Genomic DNA, 21,315 nt, shown 5'->3' on the forward strand with positions numbered 1-21,315 from the left:
GTGGGGGGCGCGCATACCCCCTGGGCATGCCTCCCTGCCTCGTGGCCTCCTTGCTTCTTTCTTGAAGTCCACTCCAAGTCTCCTAGATCACGTTTGTTCCAAAATAACTCTCTCAAAGGTTTCATTCCGTTTGATATTCCTTTTCTGCGAAACACTGAAATAGACAAAAAAAACAACAATTTGCACTGGGCCTTTGGTTAGTAGGTTAGTCCCAAAAATAATATAAAAAGGTAAATTAAAGCCCATTAAACATCCAAAACAGATAATATAATAGCATGGAACAATAAAAAATTATAGATACGTTGGAGACGTATCAAGCATCCCCAAGCTTAATTCCTGCTCGTCCTTGAGTAGGTATATGATAAAAACAGAATTTTTGATGTGGAATGTTACCTAGCATAATTCTCAATGTAATTTTCTCTATTGTGGCATGAATGTTCAGATCCGAAAAATTCAAGACAAAAGTTTAATATTGACATAAAAATAATAATACTTCAAGCATACTAACAAAGCAATGATGTATTCTCAAAATAACATGGCCAAATAAAGTTAAACCTACAAAATCATATAGTCTGGCTATGCTCTATCTTCACCACACAAAGTATTTAAATCATGCACAACCCCAATGACAAGCCAAGCAATTGTTTCATACTTTTAGTGTTCTCAAACTTTTTCAATCTTCCGCAATATATGAGCGTGAGCCATGGACATAGCACTATAGGTGGAATTGAATGGTGGTTGTGGAGAAGACAAAAGGAGAAGATAGTCTCACATAAACTAGGCGTATCAACAGGCTATGGAGATGCCCATCAATAGATATTAATGAAGGAAATATGCCCTAGAGGCAATAATAATGTTATTATTTTATTTCCTTATATCATGATAAATGTTTATTATTCATGCTAGAATTGTATTATCCGGAAACATAATACTTGTGTGAATACATAGACAAACTAAACATCACTAGTATGCCTCTACTTGACTAGCTCATTAATCAAAGATGGTTATGTTTCCTAACCATAGACATGTGTTGTCATTTTATTAACGGGATCACATTATTAGGAGAATGATGTGATTGACATGACCCATTCCATTAGCTTAGCACCCGATCGTTTAGTGTGTTGCTATTGCTTTCTTCATGACTTATACATGTTCCTATGACTATGAGATTATGCAACTCCCGTTTGCCGGAGGAACACTTTGTGTGCTACCAAACCTCACAACGTAACTGGGTGATCATAAAGGAGCTCTACAGGTGTCTCCAAAGGTACATGTTGGGTTGGCGTATTTCGAGATTAGGATTTGTCACTCCGATTGTCGGAGAGGTATCTCTGGGCCCTCTCGGTAATGCACATCACATAAGCCTTGCAAGCATTGCAACTAATGAGTTAGTTGCGAGATGATGTATTACGAAACGAGTAAAGAGACTTGCCGGTAATGAGATTGAACTAGGTATTGAGATACCGACGATCGAATCTCGGGCAAGTAACATACCGATGACAAAGGGAACAACGTATGTTGTTATGCAGTCTGACCGATAAAGATCTTCGTAGAATATGTAGGAGCCAATATGAGCATCCAGGTTCCGCTATTGGTTATTGACCAGAGACGTGTCTTGGTCATGTCTACATTGTTCTCGAACCCGTAGGGTCCGCACGCTTAAGGTTTCGATAACAGTTATATTATGAGTTTATGAGTTTTGATGTACCGAAGTTAGTTTGGAGTCCCGGATGTGATCACGGACATAACAAGGAGTCTCGAAATGGTCGGGACATAAAGATTGATATATTGGACGGCTATATTCGGACACCGGAAGTATTCCTGGTGATTTCGGAGAAAACCGGAGAGCCGGAGGGTTACCGGAACCCTCCCGGGAGAAGTAATGGGCCATATGGGCCTTAGTGGAGAGAGAGGGGCAGCCAGGGTGGGCCGCGCACCTCCTCCCCCTAGTCCGAATTGGACTAGGAGAGGGGGGCGGCGCCCCCCTTTCCTTCTCCCTCCCCACTTCCTTCCCCCTCCTAGTAGGAGTCCTACTCCTACTAGGAGGAGGACTCCTCCTTGGCGCGCCTATAGGGCCGGCCGGCCTCCTCCCCTTGCTCCTTTATATACGGGGGCAGGGGGAACCCCTAGACACAAGTTGATCCACGTGATCATATTCTTAGCCGTGTGCGGTGCCCCCTTCCACCATAATCCTCGATAATATTGTAGCGGTGCTTAAGCGAAGCCCTGCGATGGTAGAACATCAAGATCGTCACCACGCCGTCGTGCTGATGGAACTCTTCCCCGACACTTTGCTGGATCAGAGTCCGGGGATCGTCATCGAGCTGAACGTGTGCTAAAACTCGGAGGTGCCGTAGTTTCGGTGCTTGATCGGTCGGGCCGTGAAGACGTACGACTACATCAACCGCGTTGTGCTAATGCTTCCGCTGTCGGTCTACAACAGTACGTAGATCACACTCTCCCCTCTCGTTGCTATGCATCACCATGATCTTGTGTGTGCGTAGGAATTTTTTTGAAATCACTACGTTCTCCAACAATTAATGTGAGTGAGCAGGGATTGCCATGCAACAGATGCACTAGAGCTATAAGTGCATGAAAGCTCAAAAACAAACTAAGTGGGTGTGCATCCAACTCGCTTACTCACGAAGACCTAGGGCATTTTGAGGAAGCCCATCATTGGAATATACATGGCAAGTTCTATAATGTAAAATTCCCACTAGTATCTGAAGGTGACAACATAGGAGACTTCTCTATCATGAAGATCATGGTGCTACTTTGAAGCACAAGTGTGGTAAAAGGATAGTAACATTGTCCCTTCTCTCTTTTTCTCTCATCTCTTTTTTTATTTGGGTCTACTCTTTTTTATGGACTCTTTTTTTTCTTTTTTTTCATCCGGAGTCTCATCCCGACTTGTGGGGGAATCATAGTGTCCATCATCCTTTCCTCACTTGGGACAATGTTCTAATAATGATGATCATCACACTTTTATTTACTTACAACTCAAAAATTACAACTTGATACTAGAACAAAATATGACTCTATGTGGATGCCTCCGGTGGTGTACCGGGATGTGCAATGAATAAAGAGTGACATGTATGAAAGAATTATGTACGTAGCTTTGCCACAAATACGATGTCAACTACATGATCATGCAAAGCAATATGACAATGATGAAGTGTGTCATAATAAACGGAACGGTGGTAAGTTGCATGGCAATATATCTTGGAATGGCTATGGAAATGCCATAATAGGTAGGTATGGTGGCCGTTTTGAGGAAGGTATAATGTGGGTTTATGGTAGCGGCGAAAGTTCCGCGGTACTAGAGAGGCTAGCAACGGTGGGAGGGTGAGAGTGTGTATAATCCATGGACTCAACATTAGTCATAAAGAACTCACATACTTATTGCAAAAATCTATTAGTTATCGAAACAAAGTACTACGCGCATGCTCCTAGGGGAATAGATTGGTAGGAAAAGACAATCGCTCGTCCCCGACCGCCACTCATAAGGAAGACAATAAATAAATAAATCATGCTCTCCGACTTCATCACATAACGGTTCACCATACGTGCATGCTATGAGAATCACAAACTTTAACACAAGTATTTCTCAAATTCACAACTACTCAACTAGCATGGCTCTTATATCACCATCTTTATATCTCAAAGAAATCATCAAGTATCAAACTTCTCATCGTATTCAATGCACTTTTTATGATAGTTTTTATTATACCCATCTTGGATGCCTATCATATTAGGACTAACTTTATAGCCAAAGCAAATTACCATGTTGTTCTATAAGACTCTCAAAATAATATAAGTGAAGCATGAGAGATCAATAATTTCTATAAAATAAAACCACCACCGTGCTCTAAAAAAATATAAGTGAAGCACTAGAGCAAAATTATCTAGCTCAAAAGATATAAGTGAAGCACATAGAGTATTCTAATAAATTCCGATTCATGTGTATCTCTCCCAAAAGGTGTGTATATCAAGGACGATTGTGGTAAACTAAAAAGTAAAGACTCAAATCGTACAAGACGCTCCAAACAAAACACATATCATGTGGTGAATAAAAACATAGACTCAAGTGAAGTTACCGATAGACAAAGACGAAAGAGGGGATGCCTTCCGGGGCATCCCCAAGCTTAGGCTTTTGGTTGACCTTGAATTTTACCTTGGGGTGCCTTGGGCATCCCCAATCTTATGCTCTTGCCACTCCTTATTCCAAAATCCATCAAATCTTTACCCAAAACTTGAAAACTTCACAACACAAAACTTCAACAGAAAATCTCATGAGCTTCGTTAGTATAAGAAAACAAACCGCCACTTCAAGGTACTGTAATGAACTCATTCTTTATTTATATTGGTGTTAAACCTACTGTATTCCAACTTCTCTATGGTTCATACCCCCCGATACTAGCCATAGATTCATCAAACTAAGCAAACAACACACGAAAAAACAGAATCTGTCAAAAACAGAACAATCTGTAGTAATCTATAGGTTTAGAATACTTCTGTAACCCCAAAAATTCTGAAATAAATTGTTGGACATGATGAATCTGTCTATTAATCATCTGCAAAATGAATCAACCTAATCGCACTCTCCAGTAAGAAATGGCAGCAAATCTCGTGAGCGCTAAAGTTTCTATTTTTTACAGCAAGATCGCAAAAACTCCCCCCAGCCTTCCCAAAGGTTCTACTTGGCACAAACACTAATTAAAAACATAAAACCACATCTAAACAGAAGCTAGATGAATTATTTATTACTAAACAGGAACAAAAAACAAGAAACAAAAATAAAATTGGGTTGCCTCCCAACAAGCGCTATCGTTTAACGCCCCTAGCTAGGCATAAAACAAAAATAGATCTAGGTATTGTCATGATAATGATAAGGTAAATCGCGAAAACTCATCTCATACTCCCTACGTTCATCATCAAGCTTTCTTTGTGGCAAGCAAAAGTAATTAAAAGGGCTAAATTTAGTGGGACAAAAGTCCCCAAGATCAAGCTCGGGAAGTATTGGTTCCTCCTTTGGCCCCTCATATTGCACAACCAATTCATCATTATAAGCATTCTTTTGGCAAAAAGTCATGAGCCTTTGTTCAAGGGAAAAACCCAACCCATTGTTTTGGATAGCAAAATTACCATTAAGTTCAGAGATCCTATCAACAAGAACATCAGTAGGAACCTTCTTTCTAAGGTTTTCGTTAAAAGTAACATGATATAAAGATCGTAAGTGCATTATGTCCTCTTGATAAAAAAATATTGCTTCTATGGAAGGACGGTCGGCATCCACCCTATAATGGGCAAAAAATTCGTTAGCCTCTTTTATTATAAATCTGAACTCATGAGCTAAAAAGAAGGTAGCTGCTCGCTGATACGTCCATTTTGCATCATGCTTTTATATCAATATTTATTGCATTATGGGCTGTTATTACACATTATGTCACAATACTTATGCCTATTCTCTCTTATTTTACAAGGTTTACATAAAGAGGGAGAATGCTGGCAGCTGGGATTCTGGCTGGAAAAGGAGCAAATATTAGAGACCTATTCTGCACTGCTCCAAAAGTCCTGAAACTTCACGGATGATGTTTTCCAAATATATAAAAAACATTGAGCGCAAGAACTTCACCAGGGGGGCCACGCCCTGCCCACGAGGGTGGGGGCGCGCCCTACCCCCCTGGGCGTGCTCCCCTATCTTGTGGGCCCCCTGGTGGCCCTCCGATGGCCATCTTCCGCTATATGGACACTTTCGATGGAAAAAAAATCATAAGCCATCTTCTCGGACGTAACTCCGCCGCCACGAGGCAGAACCTTGGCGGAGCCAATCTAGGGTTCTGGCGGGGCTGTTCTGCTGGGGAAACTTCCCTCCCGGAGGGGGAAATCATCGCCATCGTCATCACCAACGCTCCTCTCATCGGGAGAGGGCAATCTCCATCAACATCTTCATCAGCACCATCTCATCTCAAAACCCTAGTTCATCTCTTGTATCCAATTCTTGTCTCCATGTCCGGGATTGGTGCTAGTAGGTTGCTAGTAGTGTTAATTACTCCTTGTAGTTGATGCTAGTTGGTTTAATTGGTGGAAGATCATATGTTCAGATCCTATATGCATATTAATACCCCTCTGATTATGAACATGTTTATGCTTTGTGAGTAGTTACTTTTGTTCCCGAGGACATGGGAGAAGTCTTGCTATTAGTAGTCATGTGAATTTGGTATTCGTTTGATATTTTGATGAGATGTATGTTGTCTCTCCTCTAGTAGTGTTATGTGAACGTCGACTACATGACACTTCACCATTGTTTGGGCCTAGAGGAAGGCATTGGGAAGTAATAAGTAGATGATGGGTTGCTAGAGTGATAGAAGCTTAAACCCTAGTTTATGCGTTGCTTCGTAAGGGGCTGATTTGGATCCATATGTTTCATGCTATGGTTAGGTTTACCTTAATACTTTTGTTGTATTTGCGGATGCTTGCAATAGAGGTTAATCATAAGTGGGATGTTTGTCCAAGTAAGGGCAGCACCCAAGCACCGGTCCACCCAAATACCAAATTATCAAAGTACCGAACGCGAATCATATGACCGTGATGAAAACTAGCTTGACGATATTCCCATGTGTCCTCGGGAGCGCTTTACATCATATAAGAGTTTGTCCAGGCTTGTCCTTTGCTACAAAAAGGATTGGGACACCTTGCTGCACCTTATTTACCTTTGTTATTTGTTGCTCGTTACAATTATCTTATCACAAAACTATCTGTTACCACTTATTTCAGTACTTGCAGAGAATACCTTGCTGGAAACCGCTTATCATTTCCTTCTACTCCTTGTTGGGTTCGACACTCTTACTTATCGAGAGGACTATGATAGATCCCCTATACTTGTGGGTCATCAAGACTCTTTTCTGGCGCCGTTGCCGGGGAGTGAAGCGCCTTTGGTAGGTGGAATTTGGTAAGGAAAAATTTATATAGTGTGCTGAAATTTACTATCACTTGTTACTATGGAAAGTAATCCTCTGAGGGGCTTGTTCAGGGTATCTTCACCCCGACCAGTAGAGCAAAGAGTTGGTCCTCAACCTATTGAACCTACTGAAAATGAAAATGCTTGCTTTGAAATTCCTTTGGGTATGGTAGAAAAACTGCTAGCTAATCCTTTTTTAGGAGATGGAACAAAACATCCTGATAAACATCTAATATATGTGGATGAAGTTTGTGGATTATTTAAGCTTGCAGGTGTACCCGGAGATGTTGTTAAGAAGAAGGTCTTCCCCTTATCTTTGAAGGGAGATGCATCGACATGGTATAGGCTATGTGATGATATGGAGTCTTGGAATTACAAACGATTGAAATTGGAATTTCATCAAAAGTTTTATCCTATGCATCTTGTTCATCGTGATCGCAATTATATATATAATTTTTGGCCTCGCGAAGGAGAAAGCATCGCTCAAGCTTGGGGGAGGCTTAAATCAATGTTATATTCATGCCCCAATCATGAGCTCTCAAGAGAAATGATTATTCAAAATTTTTATGCTCGGCTTTCTGATAACAATCGCACCATGCTTGATACTTCTTGTGCTGGCTCTTTTATGATGAAGACTATTGAATTCAAATGGGATTTATTGGAAAGAATTAAACGCAACTCCGAAGATTGGGACCTCGACAATGGTAAGGAGTCAGGTATGACACCTAGTTTTGATTGTGTTAAATCTTTTATGGATACCGATATTTTTCGTAAATTTAGCACTAAATATGGACTTGACTCTGAGATAGTAGCTTCTTTCTGTGAATCTTTTGCTGCCTATGTTGATCTCCTCAAGGAGAAGTGGTTTAAATATCATCCTCCCATAGAAGTAAAAGTAGCTACACCTATTAAAGTTGAAGAAAAGACTATTACTTATAATGATCCTATTGTTCCTACTTCTTATGTTGAGAAACCACCTTTCCCTGTTAGGATAAAGGATCATGCTAAAGCTTCAACTGTGGTTCGTAAAAGAAATATTAAAAAATATACACCTCCTGAGCAAGTTAAAGTTGAACCTAATATTGCTATTGTTAAAGATCTCCTGTCTGATAATATAGATGGGCATGTTGTTTATTTTTGTGATGAAACTGCTAGAAATGCTAAACCCCGTGATACAAATAAACCTAGACCTGTGGTAGGCATGCCTGTTATTTCTGTTAAAATAGGAGATCATTGTTATCATGGCTTATGTGATATGGGTGCTAGTGCTAGTGCAATACCTATTAACTTATACAAAGAAATTATGCATGACATTGCACCTGTTGAGTTAGAAGATATTGATGTCACAATTAAACTTGCTAATAGAGATACTATTTCACCAATGGGAATTGTTAGAGATGTTGAAGTCTTGTGTGGGAAAACTAAATATCCTTCTGATTTTCTTGTTCTTGGTTCCCCACAAGATAGCTTCTGTCCCATTATATTTGGCAGACCCTTCTTAAATACTGTTAATGCTACCATAGATTGCAAAAGAGATGTCGTTACTGTCGGTTTAGATGATATGACTCATGAATTTGATTTTTCTAAATTTAGTAGACAACACCGTGAAGAAGAATTACCTAGTAAAGATGAAATTATTGGTCTTGCTTCTATTGCCATACCTCCTAGTGATCCGTTAGAACAATATTTGCTAGACCATGAAAATGATATGTTTATGAATGAAAGAAGGGAACTAGATGAAGTATTCTTTAAACAGGAACCTATTCTAAAACACAATTTACCTGTTGAAATCCTAGGAGATCCTCCTTCACCCAAGGGTGATCCCGTGTATGAGCTTAAACCGTTACCAGATACTCTTAAATATGCTTATCTTGATGAGAAAAAGATATATCCTGTTATTATTAGTGCTAACCTTTCAGAACATGAAGAAGAGAGATTATTGAAAACTCTGAAGAAGCACCGTGCTGCTATTGGGTATACTCTTGATGATCTTAAGGGCATTAGTCCCACTCTATGCCAACATAAAATTAATTTGGAAGAAGATGCTAAACCAGTTCGTGATCATCAACGCCGACTGAATCCTAAAATGAAAGAAGTGGTAAGAAAGGAGATACCAAAGCTCCTTGCGGCAGGTATAATTTACCCCGTTGCTGATATTCAGTGGGTAAGCCCTGTCCATTGTGTCCCTAAGAAGGGAGGTATTACTGTTGTTCCTAATGATAAAGATGAATTGATTCCTCAAAGAATTATTACTGGTTATAGGATGGTAATTGATTTTCGTAAATTAAATAAGGCTACTAAAAAAGATCATTACCCTTTACCTTTTATCGATCAAATGCTAGAAAGATTATCCAAACATACACATTTTTGCTTTCTAGATGGTTATTCTGGTTTCTCTCAAATACCTGTGTCAGCCAAAGATCAATCAAAGACTAATTTTACATGCCCTTTTGGTACTTTTGCTTATAGACGTATGCCTTTTGGTTTATGTAATGCACCTGCTACCTTTCAAAGATGCATGATGGCTATATTCTCTGACTTTTGTGAAAAGATTTGTGAGGTTTTCATGGATGACTTCTCCGTCTAGGGATCTTCTTTTGATGATTGCTTGAGCAACCTTGATCGAGTTCTCCAGAGATGTGAAGAAACTAATCTTGTCCTGAATTGGGAAAAGTGCCACTTTATGGTTAATGAATGTATTGTCTTGGGGCATAAAGTTTCTGAAAGAGGTATTGAAGTTGATAAAGCCAAGGTTGATGCTATTGAAAAGATGCCATGTCCCAAGGACATCAAAGGTATAAGAAGTTTCCTTGGTCATGCCGGTTTTTATAGGAGGTTCATTAAGGACTTCTCAAAAATCTCTCGGCCTCTGAATAATTTATTACAAAAAGATATACCATTTGTCTTTGATGATGATTGTGTAGAAGCATTTGAAATACTTAAGAAAGCATTGATTTCTGCACCTATTGTTCAGCCACCTGATTGGAATTTACCCTTTGAAATTATGTGTGATGCTAGTGATTATGCTGCAGGTGCTGTTCTAGGACAAAGAGTTGATAAGAAACTAAATGTTATTCAATATGCTAGTAAAACTCTAGATAATGCTCAAAGAAATTATGCTACTACTGAAAAAGAATTCTTAGCAGTTGTATTTGCTTGTGATAAGTTTAGACCTTATATTGTTGATTCTAAAGTAACTATTCACACTGATCATGCTGCTATTAAATATCTTATGGAAAATAAAGATGCTAAACCTAGACTTATTAGATGGGTTCTCTCGCTACAAGAATTTGATTTGCATATTGTTGACAGAAAAGGAGCCGAGAACCCCGTTGCAGACAACTTGTCTAGGTTAGTAAATGTGCTTGATGACCCACTACCTATTGATGATAGGTTTCCTGATGAGCAATTAAATGTCATAAATGCTTCTCATACTGCTCCATGGTATGCTGATTATGCTAATTACATTGTTGCTAAGTTTATACCACCTAGTTTCACATACCAGCAAAAGAAAAAAATCTTCTATGATTTGAGGCATTACTTTTGGGATGACCCACATCTTTATAAAGGAGTAGATGGTGTTATTAGACGTTGTGTACGTGAGCATGAACAGGAACAGATCCTACGCAAGTGTCACTCCGAAGCTTATGGAGGGCACCATACTGGAGATAGAACTGCACATAAGGTACTACAATCTGGTTTTTATTGGCCTACTCTCTTCAAAGATGCCCGTAAGTTTGTCTTATCTTGTGATGAATGTCAAAGAATTGGTAATATTAGTAGACGTCAAGAAATGCCTATGAATTATTCACTTGTTATTGAACCATTTGATGTTTGGGGCTTTGACTATATGGAACCCTTTCCTTCCTCTAATGGTTATACACATATTTTAGTTGTCGTTGATTATGTTACTAAGTGGGTAGAAGCTATTCCAACCAATAGTGCTGATCATAACACTTCTATTAAAATGCTTAAAGAACTTATCTTTCCAAGGTTTGGAGTCCCTAGATATTTAATGACTGATGGTGGTTCACATTTTATTCATGGTGCTTTCCGTAAAATGCTTGCTAAATATGATGTTAATCATAGAATTGCATCCCCTTATCACCCTCAGTCTAGTGGTCAAGTAGAATTGAGTAATAGAGAACTCAAATTAATTTTGCAAAAGACTGTTAATAGGTCTAGAAATAATTGGTCCAAGAAACTTGATGATGCATTATGGGCCTATAGAACTGCAGATAAAAATCCTATGGGTATGTCTCCGTATAAAATGGTCTATGGAAAAGCATGTCACTTACCTCTCGAACTAGAACACAAGGCTTATTGGGCTATTAAAGAACTAAATTATGATTTGAAACTTGCCGGTGAGAAGAGGTTATTTGATATTAATTCACTTGATGAATGGAGAACCCAAGCCTATGAACATGCCAAGTTGTTTAAAGAAAAGGTTAAAAGGTGGCATGATAAAAGAATACAAAAGCGTGAGTTTAATGTAGGTGATTATGTATTGCTATACAACTCTCGTTTAAGATTTTTTGTAGGAAAACTTCTCTCTAAATGGGAAGGTCCTTATGTTAGAGGTCTATCGTTCCGGTGCCATAAAAATCGACAACTTCGAAGGCACAAATCCGAAGGTGGTAAATGGTCAAAGAATCAAACATTATATCTCAGGTAATCCCATAAATGTTGAAACCAATGTTATTGAAACCATAACCCCGGAGGAGTACATAAAGGACACTTTCCGGAACGTTTCAGACTCCGAAAAGGAATAGGTATGTGGTACGGTAAGTAAACTGACTCCAAAACAGTTTTTAAGGAAATATTTCTCTGTTTTGGAATATTTAGAAAAATAGAAAAATAAGCAACAGTCTGGAAAGGACACGAGGGCTCCACGAGGGTGGAGGGAGCGCCCTACCCCCTGGGCACGCCCCCTACCTTGTGGGCACCTCGTGTGCTCTCTGGACTCCGTTTTCTTAGAGAACTCGTATTTTGGTTGGTAAAAATTCATTATATAACCTCCCGGGGGTTGTGACTCCCGTATCACGCAAAAATCTCATGTTTGTGTTTTGAGCTGTTACTGCTGCAGATTAGAGAAGGATGGCTTCACAAGAGTCAGTCGGGGAGAGCCGGGTGTCTCATCCGGCACCGGGATCAATGACAAACAATCATGTTGACCCCTTTGGGTCAGCAACGGAGGAAGAGATGGAGGCTGATTTGATGAGGATAGATGCCATGGAGGACCAAGAAGTCACTTCCCGCCTCCAAGCTGGATTCACAATGGGAGAACTGCAGAGCTCAGCTATTCCAAACTCGGTTATCCTTTCCAATTTTAGATTTCTTTCTTATGAGAATGTGAAAAAGAGTGTCACTAGTTCTCCCGTAGCTATGCAGCACCCTTGGGTGCAGGGAGCTTTGGCCGTTACAGGAAAACTCCGAAAGGAAATAATGGATCTCAAGCAGCAAGTCAACAAGCTTGAGGAGGAGAATCGTATCTTGAGGGGCATCATCGCCAAGAACATCACATCACCATCCCCGAAAAGAGAGACATGATTACCTGGGTATGGGCACTCCACTTGGCAATTTCCAAGCTTGGGGGAGTGCCCCGGTATCGTATCACCATCACTTTTATCTTTACCATTTTTCTTAGTTCGATCCTTTTGGTAATATTTTGATCTAGTAGAATAAAAGTTCTTAGTATGATCTAGTTGTGAGTTTTGCTTTATTATCCTTCTATGTAATCGAGTCCGTGAGCTATATAATAAAGATTAGTGTTGAGTCAAGGGCTTGATTATTTTTGCCATGATCCCAAGTGAATAAAGGAAAAGAGAAAGAAATAAAAAGAAACAAAGAGATCATGTGGGTCTTATGGAGAGTAATGAGCTCACATAGAAAGAGTATGATGAATAAAAGTTATTGAGGGTTGACAAATATAGTTTTGGTCATCGTTGCAATTAATAGGAAGTAATAAGAAAGAGAGGTCTTCAAATATAAATATACTATCTTGGACATCTTTTATGATTGTGAGAACTCATTAAAATATGACATGCTAAAGAGTTGACATTGGACAAGGAAGACAACATAATGGGTTATGTTTGCTTACATCTGAGATAAATTATATTGTCTTGGATCCTCCAACATGTTGAGCTTGCCTTTCCCCCTCATGCTAGCCAAATTCATTGCACCAAGTAGAGATACTAGTTGTGCTTCCAAATACCCTTAAACCAGTTTTGCCATGAGAGTCCACCATACCTACCTATGGATTTAGTAAGATCCATCAAGTAAGTTGTCATCGGTGCAAGCAATAAAAATTTCTCTCTAAATATGTATGATTGATTGGTGTGGAGGAAATAAGCTTTATACGATCGTGTGATATGGAAGTAATAAAAGCGACAGACTGCATAATAAAGGTCCATATCACAAGTGGCAATATAAAGTGATTTTCTTTCACATTAGGATTTTGTGCATAAAACCATAAAAGCGCATGACAACCTCTGCTTCCCTCTGCGAAGGGCCTATCTTTTACTTTTATCTCCTTTACTGCAAAAGAGCCATGGTGATCTTCACCCTTCCTATTTACATTTTATCCTTTGGCAAGCACAATATGTTGGAAAGATCCCGGTATATATGGCTAATTGGATGTGGGTTTTCATGAACTATTACTGTTGACATTACCCTTGAGGTAAAACGTTGGGAGGCAAAACTATAAGCCCCTATCTTTCTCTGTGTCCTATTAAAACTCCATACCCATAAGTATTGAGTGAGTGTCAGCAATTGTGAAAGACTATATGATAGTTGAGTATGTGGACTTGCTGAAAGGCTCTTATAGATTGACTCTTTCCTATGTTACGATAAATTGCAATTGCTTCAATGATTGAGATTATAGTTTGTTAGTTTTCAATGAAGTTTACGATTCATACTTGATATTGTGATTGAATTATTACTCTAGCATAAGATATGATATGACAAGAATTATATAAGTTGCTGTTCTAAGAATGATCATGATGCCCTCATGCCCGCATTTTATTTTTATCGACACCTTCATCTCTAAACATGTGGACATATTTTCGATTTCCTGCTTTTCGCTTGAGGACAAGCAAGGTCTAAGCTTGGGGGAGTTGATACGTACATTTTGCATCATGCTTTTATATCAATATTTATTGCATTATGGGCTGTTATTACACATTATGTCACAATACTTATGCCTATTCTCTCTTATTTTACAATGTTTACATAAAGAGGGAGAATGCAGGCAGCTGGGATTCTTGCTGGAAAAGGAGCAAATATTAGAGACCTATTCTGCACAGCTCCAAAAGTCCTAAAACTTCACAGATGATGTTTTCCAAATATATAAAAAACATTGAGCGCAAGAACTTCACTAGGGGGCCCACACCCTGCCCACGAGGGTGGGGGGCGCGCCCTACCCCCCTGGGCGCGCCCCCTACCTCGTGGGCCCCTTGGTGGCCCTCCGGTGGCCATCTTCTACTATATGGACTCTTTCGATGGAAAAAATCATAAGCCATCTTCTCGTATGAAACTCCGCCGCCACGAGGCGGAACCTTGGTGGAGCCAATCTAGGGTTGTGGCGGGGCTGTTCTGCCGGGAAAACTTCCCTCCCGGAGGGGGAAATCATCACCATCGTCATCACCAATGCTCCTCTCATCGGGAGAGGGCAATCTCCATCAACATCTTCATCAGCACCATCTCATCTCAAAACACTAGTTCATATCTTGTATCCAATTCTTGTCTCCAAGTCCGGGATTGGTGCTAGTAGGTTGCTAGTAGTGTTAATTACTCCTTGTAGTTGATGCTAGTTGGTTTAATTGGTGGAAGATCATATGTTCATATCCTACATGCATATTAATACCCCTCTGATTATGAACATGTTTATGCTTTGTGAGTAGTTACTTTTGTTCCTGAGGACATGGGAGAAGTCTTGCTATTAGTAGTCATGTGAATTTGGTATTCGTTCGATATTTTGATGAGATGTATGTTGTCTCTCCTCTAGTGGTGTTATGTGAACGTCGACTACATGACACTTCACCATTGTTTGGGCCTAGAGGAAGGCATTGGGAAGTAATAAGTAGATGATGGGTTGCTAGAGTGATAGAAGCTTAAACCCTAGTTTATGCGTTGCTTCGTAAGGGGCTGATTTGGATCCATATGTTTCATGCTATGGTTAGGTTTACCTTAATACTTTTGTTGTATTTGCGGATGCTTGCAATAGAGGTTAATCATAAGTGGGATGTTTGTCCAAGTAAGGGCAGCACCCAAGCACCGGTCCACCCACATACCAAATTATCAAAGTACCGAACGCGAATCATATGAGCATGATGAAAACTAGCTTGACGATATTCCCATGTGTTCTCAGGAGCGCTTTACATCATATAAGAGTTTGTCCAGGCTTGTCCTTTGCTACAAAAAGGATTGGGCCACCTTGCTGCACCTTATTTACCTGTGTTATTTGTTGCTCGTTACAATTATCTTATCACAAAACTATCTGTTACCACTTATTTCAGTACTTGAAGAGAATACCTTTCTAGAAACCGCTTATCATTTCCTTCTACTCCTTGTTGGGTTCGACACTCTTACTTATCGAAAGGACTACGATAGATCCCCTATACTTGTGGGTCATCACTCGCTTAACAGAAGAATGCTCAATGTTAGAAAATTCTAGAAAGATCCTCTGTATGCAAGGATGCATATGGATAAATTGTCTTTCAAGTTCAACAACAAGCAACGATATAGCATCTGCAAGACTACTAGTTTTATGAAGAATAGACCCGCTCATGGTGGGCAATGCACCGACACGAGTAAAGAAATCTTGAATAACTCCTTGTCTAATAATATTACCACTACCAATCTGAAACTTTTTAGTGTGTAAAATAGTGGGTTCTTTATGAGGATCAACAAAAGTATCAAAGTTTTCCATGTTATTATCATTATCCTTATCAACGATGACCTCCCCAATTTCACACATGATGGTAGCAAGAGGCAAGCAAAAAGAGGCGAACGGAAAAGAGGGCCAATAAAATGGCAAGGGTGAAGTGGGGGAGAGGAAAACGAGAGTCAAATGGCAAATAATGTAATGCGAGGGATAAGAGTTTGTGATGGGTACTTGGTATGTCTTGACTTGATGCAACCTCCCCGGCAACGGCGCCAAAAATCCTTCCTGCTACCTCTTGAGCATGTGTTGGTTTTCCCTTGAAGAGGAAAGGGTGATGCAGCATAGTAGCATAAGTATTTCCCTCAGTTTTTGAGAACCAAGGTATCAATCCAGTAGGAGGTAACACACAAGTCACCTAGTACCTGCACAAACAATCAAGAACCTCGCAACCAATGCGGTAAAGGGGTTGTCAATCCCTTCACGGTCACTTACAAAAGTGAGATCTGATAAAGATAATAAGATAAATATTTTTGGTATTTTTATGATATAGATTGGAAAATAAAGATTGCAAAATAAATGGTAATAGAAATAGCAAATTGATATGGAAATAATACGACGGAAGATAGACCCGGGGGCCATAGGTTTCACTAGTGGCTTCTCTCAAGATAGCAAATTCTACAGTGGGTGAACAAATTACTGTCGAGCAATTGATAGAAAAGCGAATAATTATGAGAATATCTAGGCATGATCATGTAGATAGGCATCACATCCATGACGAGTAGACTGAAACGATTCTGCATCTACTACTATTACTCCACACATCGACCGCTATCCAGCATGCATCTAGAGTACTAAGTTCATAAGAACAGAGTAACGCATTAGGCAAGATGACATGATGTAGAGGGATAAACTCAAGCAATATGATATGAACCCCATCTTTTTATCCTCGATGGCAACAATACAATATGTGCCTTGCTGCCCCTGCTGTCAGTGGGAAAGGACACCACAAGATTGAACCCAAAGCTAAGCACTTCTTCGATTGCAAGAACGATCAATCTAGTAGGCCAAACCAAACTGATACTTCGATGAGACTTGCAAAGATATTTAAATCATGCATAAAAGATTTCAGAGAAGAATCAAATATTGTTCATAGATAATCTTGATCATAAACCCACAATTCATCGGATCTCGACAAACACACCGCAAAAAGAATTACATTGAATAGATCTCCAAGAGAATTGAGGAGAACTTTGTATTGAGATCCAAAGAGAGAGAATAAGCCATCTAGATAATAACTATGGACCCGAAGGTGTGTGGTAAACTACTCACACATCATCGGAGAGGCTATGGTGTTGATGTAGAAGCCCTCCGTGATTGATTCCCCCTCCGGTAGAGCGCCGGAAAAGGCCCCAAGATGGGATCTCACGGGTACAGAAGGTTGCGGCGGTGGAAATAGGGTTTTGTGGTGCTCCTGGATGTTTTCGGGGTATATGGGTATACATAGGAGGAAGAAGTACGTCGGTGGAGCTGGGGGGGGGGGCAGGAGGGTGGGGCACATGTACCCCCGTGGGCGCGCCTCCCTGCCTCGTGGCCTCCTTGCTTCTTTCTTGACGTCCACTCCAAGTCTCCTGGATAACGTTTGTTCCAAAAATAACTCTCCTGAAGGTTTCATTCCGTTTGGATTCCGTTTGATATTCCTTTTCTGCGAAACACTGAAATAGGCAAAAAAATAGGAATTTGCATTGGGCATTTGGTTAGTAGGTTAGTCCCAAAAATAATATAAAAAGTTAAATTAAAGCCCATTAAACATCCAAAACAGATAATATAATAGCATGGGACAATCAAAAATTATAGATACGTTAGAGACGTATCACCCGCCGTCTGTACCGGTGATCACATACTTGCTCTGGTCAATGATTTACAAGTAATCTTTGGAAAGGGTCCCAACGGAGTATCTGTTCCGAATGACGCCGAGGGACGAACACCCATGTGGAACAAGAAATCTATATTTTTGGACCTACCCTACTGGAAAGACCTAGAGGTCCGCTCTGCAATCAACGTGATGAACGTGACGAAGAATCTTTGCATGAACCTGCTAGGCTTCTGGGGTGTGTATGGGAAGACAAAAGATACACCGGAGGCATGAGAGGACCAACAACATGTGCACGAAAAAGACGGCATGCCTCCAAAGCAGTATGAAGGTCCTGCCAGCTACGCTCTTACCAAAGAAGATAAGGAAATCTTCTTTGAATGCATGCTCAGTATGAAGGTCCCGTCTGGCTTCTCGTCGAATATAAAGGAAATAATAAATATTGCAGACAAAAAGTTCCAGAACCTAAAGTCTCATGATTGCCACGTGATTATGATGCAAGTGCTTCCGGTTGCATTGAGGGGGCTTCTATTGGAAAACATGCGACTAGCCATTGTGAAGCTATGTGCATTCCTGAATGCAATCTCTTCGAAGGTGATCGATCCAGAAATCCTACCAAGGTTAAGGAGTGATGTGGCGCAATGTCTTGTTAGTTTTGAGCTAGTGTTCCCACCATCCTTCTTCAATATCATGACACACGTCCTAGTTCATCTAGTCGACGAGATTGTCATTCTGGGCCCTGTATGTCTACACAATATGTTCCCCTTTGAGAGGTTCATGGGAGGCTTAAATAAATATGTTCGTAACCACGCTAGGCCAGAAGGAAGCATCTCCATGGGCCATCAAACAGAGGATGTCATTGGGTTTTGGGTTGACTTCATTCCTGACCTTAAGAAGATTGGTCTCCCTCAATCGCTTGATGAGGGGAGAATGACTGGAAAGGCACGCTAGGAGGGGACTCAATAATATGTAGGGACGGGCATTCTTGGTCTCAAGCACACTACACAGTTCTACAGAATTCTACCTTGGTGACCCCGTATGTCGATGAACACAAGAATATTTTGCACTCCAAACACCCGGAGTAGTGTGACGACTGGGTTACATGTGAACACATCAAGACTTTTGGCAGTTGGTTACAAACACGTGTCATGGGTGACAACACTATTTCTGATGAGTTGTACTCATTGGCCAGGGGACCATCTTTGATTGTATTGACTTACAAAGGGTACGAGATAAATGGGAATACATTCTACACGATCGCCCAAGATCAAAAGAGCACCAACCAAATCTGCTTTGATGTAGCAACCAAAAGGGGAAAGGACACATATTGTGGTTACATAGTGGACATGTGGGAACTTGACCATGGACAATTTTAAGGTCCCTTTGTTTTAGTGCAAATGGGTCAATCTGTCAGGAGGCGGGGTACAGGTCCCACAATACGGAATGACAACAGTGGATCTGAACAATCTTAGGTACATAGACGAACCATTCATCCTAGCCAATGATGTGGCGCGGGTTTTCTATGTGAAGGACATGTCTACCAAACCGAGAAAAAGAAAAGATAAGTAAGCGAATACATCATACCATGACCCAAAGCGCCACATAGTTCTTTCAGGAAAAAGAGACATCATGGGATTGGAGGGCAAGGTAGTCATGTCTGAATATTATGAAAAGTTTCATGAAATTCCTCCCTTCAAAGTCAAGTCTGACCCAAGCACCCAGTTAAACGATGAAGATTATCCATGGTTACGGTGCAATAAGCAAAGGACACAAGCAAAGAAAAAGTGAAGATTTCCTCTCCACAACTATTATGATGATGCCTTTGATCTAGAATATCACTACAGTTACATGTGAAGAAATGAAATGCCATTTGTAACAGATGAGTTTTCGTATGAAACCCTGATACTTTGAAAGAGATTGTCTGTTTTGTACACGAAGTGCATCCAGTTTTTGCCGTAACCCTCTCAACTTTTTATAACATGCTATGTGGGTGAAATGATAATACCATGCCAACTATCAACCTTTTCAGAGTTCATTTGTAGTGCTTTTCAATTTCAGGGCCATATAGCTTAAAAATCAGTATATGCATGAAAAATACCAAATAAAGTCAGAAAGGGTTGAAAATTGATGATGTGGCTTTGAATGGTGCATTTTGAACACACACAAATTCTGGAGTTCAAATAAGTTCAAAAAAAAATGAAATCCCTTTGTAACAGATGAGTTTTCGTTCGAAACACTGATACTTCGAAAGAGATTGGCCATTTTGTACACGAAGTGCATCCAGTTTTTGCAGTAACCATCTCAACTTTTTAGCACATGCTATGTGGGTGAAATTATGATACCATGCCAACTTTCAACCTTTTCAGAGTTTATTTGTAGTGCTTTTCAATTTCAGGGTCATTTAGCTCAAAGAATGAACTAATAGCAAAAAGAATGAACTTAAGTAATCAATTAAAATATTCTGTTATGATCAACTAAAACAAAACTATAATATTCTTCAATAGCAAAAAGAATCAACTAAAAAGCTTTTATAAAACTCTAATAGCAAAAGGAATCAACTAAAAAGCTTTTATAAACCTCTAGTATTTTTGAAAATAAAATTATATAAAATCTATGCAAGTAAAATTATCAAAGTATTTTCTGTTCAAAACATTAATAGAAAAAAGATTTTTCATAAATAAATTTTATGTTAGAAACTTTAATAGAAAACTGAAATAACAAAATCCATTTTTCATTAAAACAGACATTTAAAATAACCTAAAAATTACCTAAAGCAAAATGAATCACTCACAACTTTAAAAAATTAAGTAAATCATAAAACAAAAAAATATAGAAAAAAATTTAAAAATATGCCGCCTACAAGGCCACCACGGCCTACGTATGACTAGAAATCGAACTAGCATGTTGGGTCAGGATGCAGGCCCGCAGCGGGTCCAGTAGGCCCACAGGCATAGCAGTGTTTGATTAGGCCCGTAGGCCTGCAGTTCACATGAGTTCTAGAGGGATGAGGCAGCGGAGCATATAAACCGGCGCGAGGCTCTCTCAACTAGCAAGGTGGGACTAAACTCCCACCACGCCGTTGGGCAAGGCAATTGGTCCCAGTTCGTGGCATGAATCGGGACCAAAGGGGGGCTTTGGTCCCGGATCGTGGCACCAACCGGGACTAATGCCCCCCTATGGTCCCGGTTCGTGCCACCAACCGAGACCAAAGGGTTGTGCTTCCCGCCGTTTCGCCTGGCCAAAAGAGACCTTTGGTCCCGGTTGGTGGCACGAACCGGGACTAAAGTGGGGTATTGGTCCCAGTTGGTGCCACCAACCGGGACTAAAGCCTTTCCTATATAAGCCAAGACTTAGAAGTTTCTCCTCATTCTCTCCCTCGATGCCGAAACAAACTCGACGCCGCCAGGCTGCCCCGACGCCGTACGCCGCCCCTACTGTCGCCGTCGCCATCGTCTTCCCTGAGCCTGCGCCCCTGCCCCTGCTACCCTGCCCCCGATCGAGCGCGCCCGGCCACGCACGCCCTTGCCCCGGCCCGCCCCCACCGTCGTCGTCGCTCATACGTGCCCCATCGTCCCCGAGCCCACACCCCTGCCCCCGCGG

The sequence above is a fragment of the Triticum dicoccoides genome, chromosome 4A, assembly GCF_002162155.2.
Source record: "Triticum dicoccoides isolate Atlit2015 ecotype Zavitan chromosome 4A, WEW_v2.0, whole genome shotgun sequence".
NCBI classification, from domain to species: Eukaryota; Viridiplantae; Streptophyta; class Magnoliopsida; order Poales; family Poaceae; genus Triticum; species Triticum dicoccoides.